The following is a 10,665-nucleotide window of genomic DNA, read 5'->3' on the forward strand; positions in this document are numbered from 1 at the left end:
GTTCAGGTCACCCTCTGTTCACCACTCTGGCCTATGTCTTTTTCAAGCTTGTTTCTCCCGTTTCGGTGTTGTTACCTTGAATCGCCAGCAGGTGGTGCTATCTCAGCTGCTTGCCCCAGAGGGGGTGGGGCCGAACAGGAACCGGCAGAGACTGGAGATGGATGCCTGCCTCAGGGCACAGGCAGGAGACTCACGGCGGGCAGGACGTCTCGGTCGCAGGAGAGGTGGCAGCGATCCCAGCAGATCTTCCCTGAAGGGGCTTCAAGGACTGAAGTCGTGAATTGCCTCCGGCCCGGGTGGTGTGATGTGCTACAGCGGTGGTGGTGGCGGTGACGGCGGCGGCGTCTGTGCTGCAGTGGTTGTCCAGTCTGCTGTGATGCCCCAGCGGTGGCAACGGCCGAGCTCTGTATGAGGAGCAGGCTGCGATTTTGGGGTCCGCAGCCCCCGGGGCGAGAGCCAGAGACCCACTGCAGTTCTCCTTTGCAGAGGGTTTCACAGACCAGGTTGCCCTGTTGCCATCTTTGGATGTCCTCTTAAGGCTGCTATCTGATACATGCCCTCTGTTAGATGTTACTTTTAGTCACCGTGATCAGAGGTGTCTGTAAACTTTCTGTGCTGGGAGACCACATAACCCACCCAGGTTGCTCCTGCCTCTGCTTCTGCCTCAGCGGTCCATGGTGCTGCTGTTCTTTCTTGCCACGGATGAAAGTCAAGATTGTTTTACTTTGATATTGGGTGTCAATCACTCCATCTCATTATACATTTTTTTTTCTCTTTACTCAAACTCAGGTTGAGACACACATAGCCAGTGTATGTGAACACTCTAGGTTCCTGTTCACTGTCCCTGTGTGTGATAAGAGTTCCCTTTGGGCATATCCCCAAAGCTTTTAATCTGGTTATGAACTTATCTTAGGTTTTCCCTACGTGATTTATTGAGATGCATCACTCCTTATTTTAAGATTTTAAAATTTTTATTTATTATTTAAACGTTAGAGTTGTGGGGTACATGTGAAGATTTGTCACATAAGTACATTGTGTGCAGGTGAGGTTTAGGCTTCCAGCGATCCCTCTCTCTCCTTGGTGGTGGACCTGGTACCCAGTGTGTGGCTGTGTGGGTCTTATCCCTCCTCCCTCACCTCCTTGATTGGCAGTTGAGGGAAACTGCTAGGGTAGGAAGGGGCATGCTTCATCAACAAGGGTACCTGCATGATCAATGTTTATATACCTAACCCTGAATTGTACCCCACATCTTTATAATAAAAATTAAAAATATTTTTAAAAGTGTCCAAAGCCTGTTGCTCCCACCTTTGTGAGATGCATCATTTTCTTTCTTTCTTCTTCTTTTTTAATAAACATTCTCCTTTATCTACTTCTTAAATTTCTTTCCATCCTTATCAAAAAATCCAGTCAAATGATGGGGGTACACACACATTCATACACACTCATTCACACTCATGTTTCTTTCCCCTTCCACCCTCCCAGTCTCCCCATTCGCCTTTTTACCATCACCTCCATCTAGAAGATCTGGATTTCATTTTCAGTCTACCACTGACCAGTTAGGTAACCCCTGAACATCTTCAGTTCTCTTAGACTCTGCTTATGAAACACATCATTTCTAACCCTAACTTATGTGTCTTTCAGACTCTGACTTTTTTTTGAGATTCTGACAATTAAAAATCCCAGCTTGCTCCATCTACCAGGTTATTCCAGAGCTTTGTGCCGACCTCCTAGCCTGGCCCATGGAGGCTGCACCTGTGCTTGTGCTGCACACCACCTCCTCATCCTTCTGCCTCAGGCTTTGTTCCCATTTCCCCCCCCAGATGTTTAAAGCCTGGAATCGGCTGTGAGTGAATGAGAAAGCTGGCACTGAATGGGTAGATATAGTGGGAAGAAGGGGTCTTTTTAAAAGCGCTACTTGGTACTTAAGCAATAGGGAATATCTGCCCACATTTCTAGCTTTTTTCTACCTTTCTCTTTTTACATGAGAAGGGGGTTGAATTTCTGAAGACTCTGTTGATTCTGCTTTCTTTTCTAGGTATTTTCTATTTTTTGAGGCTGTTTCATGAAATGTTTAGGTGTTATCTTTGTTTATTTTCATTTCCTTCAAGATGGTATGAATTTGACTGCCTATCTTCATTTCTGGTGATGTTAAGAAAGTCTTAACTGTTGTAACAATTTGGGAGAGACTTTATTCGAGGCTGAAGATGAGATGCATACTCTCTAATACTTTAGAAAATATTAGCTCTTTGCTAAAAGTACACGGTCTTAAAAGCCAAAATCAATCATGTTACTTATTCCTCTAAGTGATGATACTGGAATTTGTTCTGAAATAAAGATACTCCTGTTGTTGCTATTAACTATGGCTTATTAAAATCTGTGAAGGAGAAATGAGGCAGAGTCAGAGAGCAGATTCAGATAAATTGAGTAGAAAGAAAAGAAAATAATATTTAGTGAATATCTTCAGGGCCCAAGATGCCTTACAATTATTGAGATTAAAAAATGTATTTTGGATTCAAGGGGTACACATGTGTATTTTTCATGTGGACATATTGTGTGGTGGTGGGGACTGGGAAGATTGTGCCCTATAAATAGTTTCTAAATCCTAACTCCTCGCCCCCCTTATTGGTGTCCCCAGTGTTTATTATTTTCATCTTTGTGACTTTGACTGCATAGGTTAGTTTTGGAATTGTCAGCAAACTGCTTCTCTTTAACTTGAAAGAATTGGCTCAAATTTGAATACAGTATTCTTCATATGAAATATGATGGTAGACTTTTTGATAATGGTAGTGTGAAGTACTTTATTGGCATATGTTAAAATCTACTAACTATACAATAGAAAAACCATGGAACCAACTGTGCTGCCCATAAAAACTGGACTGGATAAAAAAAAAATGTGGTACATATACACAATGGAATATTATGCAGCCATAAAGAAGGACAAACATCTGGGCTTCGTAGCAACTTGGATGGATTTAGAGTCTATCATACTCAGTGATATCACAGAAACGAAGAACAGAATACCACATGTTCTCAATCATAAGTGGACACTGAGTATTTACCATAATACTGTTAGAAAGGGATGACAGTAGCAATACTGCCAGGATGGGGCAGGGGAGTGGGGAGTACATCAATAAGGGTATCTGATCTCAAACCAGGCAAAGAGGGGACCAAAGGGAGGTCCAAACTTTACCTGTGTGATGACCACTTGTATACCTAATCTCGAATTGTGCCCCACATCCTTACTTTTCCTAGTGACATATAATCTTACACCCATTGGACTAAAACTAATATTGCAAAATGAAGATTGGTGGGTAACTTTGAATAATATTAACATCTTTGAAATACTTATCAATCAAGCATTTGGGAAAATAAAGTTTGTTACAGGGTGTGGCTGGCAACACCACAGATAACATATGTGTAGCTTTGAAAGAGGTTTTACCCGAGTTCTGGTTCTATTTTTTTTTACCAAGCTTTGGAGTATCTTGGAAACAATGACTTACTTCCAGTGAATTGATCATTCTAAAAAAAAAAATTATTATTGGTCAAATTCGATGCTAGATTAATGTTAGATTAGTCATTATTAGTGCTATAGTCATCTAAAAATTGCTTTATTGCTTTGCTTGATATAGCTTTTATACTATTAAGATAATCTCGTTATGGTCATAAACAGCGTCAATTCAGTGTCAATGTTATTAAGATAGAAATGGTATCTCCATCTTAGCATCATTATTATTTAAGAATCCTCACAAATGCACCTTGGAAATATCTCTTATTTGCCCTATATCTTGTGGATATATGGAGAAAGGATCAATATATATATCTATTAGCAGTAGACTGAGGTAGATTGCTTAAATAAATTATGATAGCTCATATAATAGACAATGACACAGGCAATGAAATAAAAATAATCATGTGTTGACAGTGAGAGATATTTTAAAAAATTACTAACTGAAAGAGAAGCAAATTCTGGGTGTTTGTATAAACTATTCTTCCATTTATGTAAATAAAACTATATTTATGCTACACATTTATGTTTAAGAGACTATATGCATGTCATTTCTTCTCAAAGGATAGTTGTTAAACAATTTCAGTGATTGTTTTGGGGGAGAGGCAAAGACTAGGGGAAGGAAACTTGTATATCTAATTTTTATACATGTTGCCATGCTTAGGAGCATTAAGCATGTTCACCATGTTGTGTAATCATCAACCCATCCATCTCCAGATCTTTTTCATCTTCCCAAACTGAAACTCTATATCCATTACACAATAACTCTTCATTCCTCTCTTTCACCAGTCCCTCTACTTTCTGTCTCTATGAATCTGTCTATTCTAGATAAATTCTGTTTATACTTTTCATTGTTATTTGAATTCTCTAACCTTGCTCATGTGATACCTTCACTTGTTACAAAATGTCAACAGGGGTTATATGGCCAAAAGGATTATGGGCCATTTTCACTTCCTACTTACAGTTTTCTTTTTATTTATTTATTTATTTAATTTTTTTTTTATTTTTTGAGTTAGAGTCTCACTCTGTCTCCCAGACTGGAGTGCAGTGGCTGCTCCCGTCCACCGCAGCCTCGACCTGCTGGGCTCCGGCGATCCTTTCGCCTCAGCCTTCCAGGTAGCCGGAATTACAGGCATGCGCTACCACGCCTGGCTGATTTTTTGATTTATTGTAGAGATGAGGTCTTGCTGCCCAGGCGGGTCTCGAACCCATGGACTCAGGCAATCCACTCACCTCAGCCTCCCAAAGGCATGGGATTGCAGGCTGAGCCACAGTTTTCTATTTCAAAGTAACCCTAATAATTATTATTTTCCATGATCTTATGGAGAACAAGGTAAGTGAATATACTTGGGGGAGAAAGAGCTGATGTACCATTTCTTTCAAACAGGAAGATATTCATTTCTGTATAATTCCCAATGATACTCTGTTGCTTTATTAGACAGTTGCTGGCAGCAACATTGTTGTTGCATTAATATGCAAGGATTAATTAAGATGAATTTCAATGTAACAAGTTGGTTAGAACATTAGGTTATGAAACATGAGAGATTTAGTTCATAGTTTTTTATACAATTGTTCAAGTATCTTAATAAATAAAAATATTTGTCAAATTGGCAGAAAATAATAGAACTAGCTGTTTAGTTTTTGATGGCATAATTGTCACTGGGTATAAAAATCATTTATAAAATTACTACACTTCTAAGGTGTTTATTCTGTGGAGATAAACCATCACAAGAAATAACTTCTTTAAGCACAAATGTTTCTTGTGACTTTGCTTTCAATATTTCATAATTATAAGCAATCAAAATATTTAATAATAAGAGGATGACTAAGTAAATTGCCGTATATTACTCCATAGATTTAAAAACAGTAACTGATAAGAATGTATAGAGTGCAACCCCTTCGGGTCCCCTCCCACAGTGGGAGTTTTTCCGTCCTCTCAATAAATCCTGCTTTCTCACTTAAAAAAAAACAAAACAATGAATAGAAATATCAGAAATTCTTCTAGGATTTAGCCAAAAAAAGCAGTGTACAGTAATGTTATGGATATTATATTTGTAATCATTCAAAAAATCCACCGCAACTGACATTTATTTAATCAACAATTACTTAATGGCTTGCTCCAGTAATCTAATTTCAGTCCTCATCCTTCCTGGCCTGTTGGAAACATTGGACAACTCAACAATATTGTCAGTTGCTCACATGTTGAAGTCCCCTCTGTCTCTGTTCCTGGCTTCTCTCTCAGTTTTCATCTGTGCTCATGACTATCCCTTCTCAAATCACTTAATTGGTTTCTCACACTCTTAATACCTTAAATCTTTCTTTCTCCAGGTTTTGCCATTAATCATCACTTCTTGTCACTTTACACACTGGGGGATCTCATCTGTTCCCAAGGGACACAACTAGGTTGTGCTTGGCTGTAGTAACTAGTAGATCCTAACATTTCACCGGCTCTACCAAGGAGAGGTTTGTTGATTGCTCCTAGAGTGATTTTTGTGTTTTCTCCAGGCAGTGGGGGCAGCCCTGCTCCTTGGAGCCATCAGAGACCCAGGCAGCCATTTCAAGGGAGGGATAGGATATACTTCCACAGGTAAAGTTCGAATAAAACTGACGGCCTGTAACTCACATTACTCCTCTGAGAAGACAGATGGCATAGAGGAGGAGGGTGTGGTGGCCTCTTTCATGGGAGATTCAAGGTGCATTTGAAAGTGAAAAACGGGGAGAGTAAGTCATATATGGGTCCAAGCTTGAGTTAGGTGTGGGTGCAAAGTCTGTCTTATGTGTCCTAGGCTAGGGCCCAGGGGGTATATGGGTCAGGAGGCCCAGCAGCTGATAGCAGCTTCCAAACACATGTTGCCAGAAACCAGAGTTCCACTACTTATTTTTATTTTTTTAAGAGACAGGGTCTTTCTGTGCCACCTAGGCTGGAGTGCAGTAGTGAGATCATAACTCCCTACAGCCTCAACTCCTAGGCTCAAGGGATCTTCCCACCTAATTCTCTTGAGTACCAGGGTCTACAGGTGCATACCATCACAATTGGCTATGTTTATTATTATTATGAAGACAGGATCTTGCTATGTTGCCCAGGCTAGTCTCGACCTCCTGGACTCCAGTGACCCTCTCCCACCTCGGCCTCCTGATGAGTTGTGACCACAAGTGCATGCCACCACGCCTGGCTCATTTAAAAAAAATTTTTTATAGAGATGAGAGTCTTTGTATGTTACCCAGTCTTGTCTCAGACTCCTGGCCTTAAGTGATCCTCTCACCTTGGCCTCCTGAGTAGTTACAGGCGTGAGCTACCGCACCTGACTTGAGTTCCACTATTCAATGCTGAATCCTAAGTCTTTGTTTTATAACATTCTAAATTATTTTTCATTTGGATGATTTTGACTTATTTTCTAGTAAGAGAGGAATTACTGCCTGTAGTTTTCACTTTATGAGTCCTATAAAATGCAACAAGAACGCTTTTCTGAGAAAGAAACAGAAAATTTCCTTCATTCTTCTAGAAGAGAGAGTATAGATGTGTAGTTCCCTCCTGAATATTTGTGATTCTGGGTTGAAAAGGATGAATATAGGAAAAATAAAAACAGCCCATGGCATCAGATGTCTTTACAAATGCATAACCCACGTCTCTTGTCTGTACTACCTCAGGATATTGCTATATTCCCATATAGAACTTGCCTCATGGTAAATAGTGGTTTGCATTTCTTTTCTTTCAAGGGATTGTGCGTTTCCAAATGCCACTAGTCTTTCATCACGCTGTCTCCTGCATATTCAGCTCAGGACCAGGCTTCTGCCGGCTGCCCAGAGCTCTAACATTGAGGAGGGGTGCGTCAAATCTGCCTCCTGCACCATATTCCTATTATGTCTTATTTTTGAAGAGTTTTTGCTTTACATAGAGAGCCACTGCACTCAGTTTCCCCCATACTCTTTTACATGGTACATTTGTTATGGATAATGAGCCACTATTTACAGGTGACCATTAATATTAACTAAATCCCACTATGAATGTGGGTTTCACCACATTTTCCCTAATGCCTTTGCTTTGTTCCAGGATCGCATCCAAGACACCACTTTACATTTAATTGGCCGTCTGTTTAGGCTTCCCTGGGCTATGACACTTTCTCAGACTGTCCTCATTTTTGGCAAACTTGACAGTTGTGATATGATCGGGTATTCTGTAGGATGTCTCTCAACTCAAGTTTGTCTGTTTTTTTTTTCCTGTGGGTACTCTGGGGTTATGGGTTTTTGGGGGGAAGACCGCAGCAGTGACGTGCCATTTTTCTCATAAAATAAGGGTATGTACTATCAACACATATACCACTGTTTTTTGTTTTTGTTTTTGTTTTGAGTCAGAGTTTCACTCTGTCACCCAGACTGGAGTACAGTGGTACAATCACAACTCGCTGCAGCCTTGACTTCCTGGGCTCAGGCAATCCTTCTGTCTCAGCCTCCCAAGTAGCTGGGGCTATAGGTGTGTACTACCACACCCCACTAATTTTTTTTTATTTTTGTAGGGATGAAGTCTTGCTATGCTGCCCAGGCTGGTCCCAAACTTCTGCGCTCAAGTGATCCTCCCATTTCAGCCTCCTAAAGTCCTGGGATTACAGGCGTGAGCCACCGCATCCTGTCCACATGTCACTGTTGATGTTGACTTTGATCCCCTGGCTGAGGCTGTGTTTTGTCAGGTTTACTCACTTGAAAGTCACTTTCCTGTCCCCTTTCCAAACCACAGTCAATGTTTATTCTCAAGAAACTTTCCTCCTCCTTCTCACTTTTTTCCTTCTCTTTTATTACCTCTCTCTGTCTTCCTCTCTCACCAACAAAGCTGTGTTTTAAAATAAATCAAGACCTCAAACAAATAGAATGAAGTTAATGGCTAAAATTTCAAACAACTTTAAATAATGGGTGAATTTTAGGGACAAGAAAGCGCGTCCATTTTGACAGAAGTTTTGACCATTCTGACGGTTACTATTTATCCATAAGGCATGTTTTGTTGGACCAAAGTTTGGTTTTCAACAGGTTTATTGCCAAAAGTTTTAGCAGTGGTAAACAGATTCTTTTTCTGGTTTGTACTAACTAGGATTTATTTTGACTGACCAGCTCTGGGAATGATAAAAGAGGAGACATTTGACATGGTTGCTCTTAAGGATTTCCTCGGTGAAGTTTACAATTCTGCAGATCCTGTGTACAAAGTTCAAGAAACTTCCTTGATTTTCACATATACTTATTTTCTGGCTAATTAATTTCACCAAGTGACACCTGGCAGGTAGGCCAGGTCTTTTTAATCTTAAGTGGAATATGTCTATTAATTCTGCTATTCTGGACTCTCACATAAAATCTTTTTTTTTTTTGGCCAGGAGAGAGGCCTCATACCTGTAATCCCAGCTCTTTGGGAGGCCAAGGTGGGAGGACTGCTTGAGGCTGGAGTTTGAGACCAGTCTGGGCAACAGAGCAAAGCCTCGTCTTCACAAAAAAATCAAAACAATTAGTTGGGTGTAGTGGCACGTACTTACAATCCCAGCTACTCAGGAGGCTGAAAAAGGAGGATCACTTGAGAACAATGGTCGAGGCTGCCGTGAATTGTGATCTTGCCACTACACTCCAGCCTGAGTGACAGAGGGAGATACTGTCTCCAAATTTTTTTTAAAAATTATAATTCTTAATTTACATACAGAGTCTGGTTTTTGGTTTTTCTCTTAGAAACAATGGTTTTGTATTTATAGGTCATGATATTGACATTCAGGTTTCCACAAGGGTCTCCTCTACAAGAAGTTTTGTGTCTTATCTGTTCTATCAGCCCTGTGTTTCTCATGGTAACCCCCGCAAAGCAGTCATGAACATGGTGATGCCTAATGACAGCAAAGCACCGCTGTGGCTGCAGTCGCATCTGTATTGGTGTTGGCACTCCCGTGGCTCTTGCTGCTTCTACAGATTAACCTTGAGCGTTATATGTGCCCAGTGTGTTTTAGATGCATTATCCCATCTAAAGGTGAAAACAAACCTACTTTCCAGTTGAATCAACTGAGGTCTGGAACACTTGCACAGATTGCCCTAGGCCACACAGCAGGAAGCTGGACATGAATCCAGGTGTGCCGAATGCTCTTTGCTGCAATGCTTTAGTGCTTTCAGGTTACGGCAAGCATCTCCACGACTGCTTTTGCAAGTTGTCCTCCATGGTCAGAATCACAGCTGCACAACATTCACACAACGGTTATAGTCACTGTTCTGAGTAAGCATGCTGGGGTTGCTGATTCACGACTGGATGCCATGGTGCTCTCCGAGGCTAGCCTGAGTGTGGCTTGGGATTTTGGTTCCCTTCGTCCAGCCCTAACAGGACACTAAGCATGCCACGGGAACTTAATGATGTACTCAAACAGAGGAATGAATGAATCAATGATTAGGCGATGTTATAATGTCAAATAATAGACTTAGAATTCTGTCTTGTGGCACTTCTCATATTCATTGGCAATACAGTCAAGAAACAATAATTCTCAGGCAACCCCTTCGGGTCCCCTCCCACTGTGGGACCTTTTCTGTCCTCTCAATAAATCCTGCTTTCTAAAAAAAAAAGAAACAATAATTCTCATCCAGATACCTTTTTTTTGTCATCTGTCATTTCAAATCTCCACTGCCTTAACAAAGGTGACTTGTTTCCCAGCTAGAGAGGCTGGTGGTGGATTGGGTTATTATCCAGCAGACATGCACTCTGGGCTCCCCCATGCAGGGTGCATCCTCCCCCAAAGAGTTTATCTGAGCTTGTTTATGTCACTTGTTTTGGCCAACGTGATGTGAACAGAATGGACACATGCTGCATCCAAACAAGCGAATGTGCTTTCGGGTTGGCTTCCTCCCCTCTCCACACCCAGAGGAACAGCCCGCCCTGCCTGCTTTCTCCACTGGATCCTAGAATGAGGATATAGCACCTACATGGAGCCAAGCCCATATGGCGAGCAGACGTGAGATTCAGGAGTACAGGCTTCTTGTAGAAAGTCTCTGAGTTTCGATGTTTGTCTTATGATGCAACAGAAACAGGCTGAGGACAATGTCAACAGTGGTGGCGCATGCCACATGCAAATAGATCAGCATGACACGGAAGTGGTGCTGGGTCTCTGACCTACACCCTTGTGATTAAAGAACAGTGGGCAAGAGAATGCCCAAAT

Source organism: Carlito syrichta, unplaced genomic scaffold (genome assembly GCF_000164805.1).
Source record: "Carlito syrichta isolate Samal-C Ts95f unplaced genomic scaffold, Tarsius_syrichta-2.0.1 Scaffold304732, whole genome shotgun sequence".
In the NCBI taxonomy this organism is placed as follows: Eukaryota; Metazoa; Chordata; class Mammalia; order Primates; family Tarsiidae; genus Carlito; species Carlito syrichta.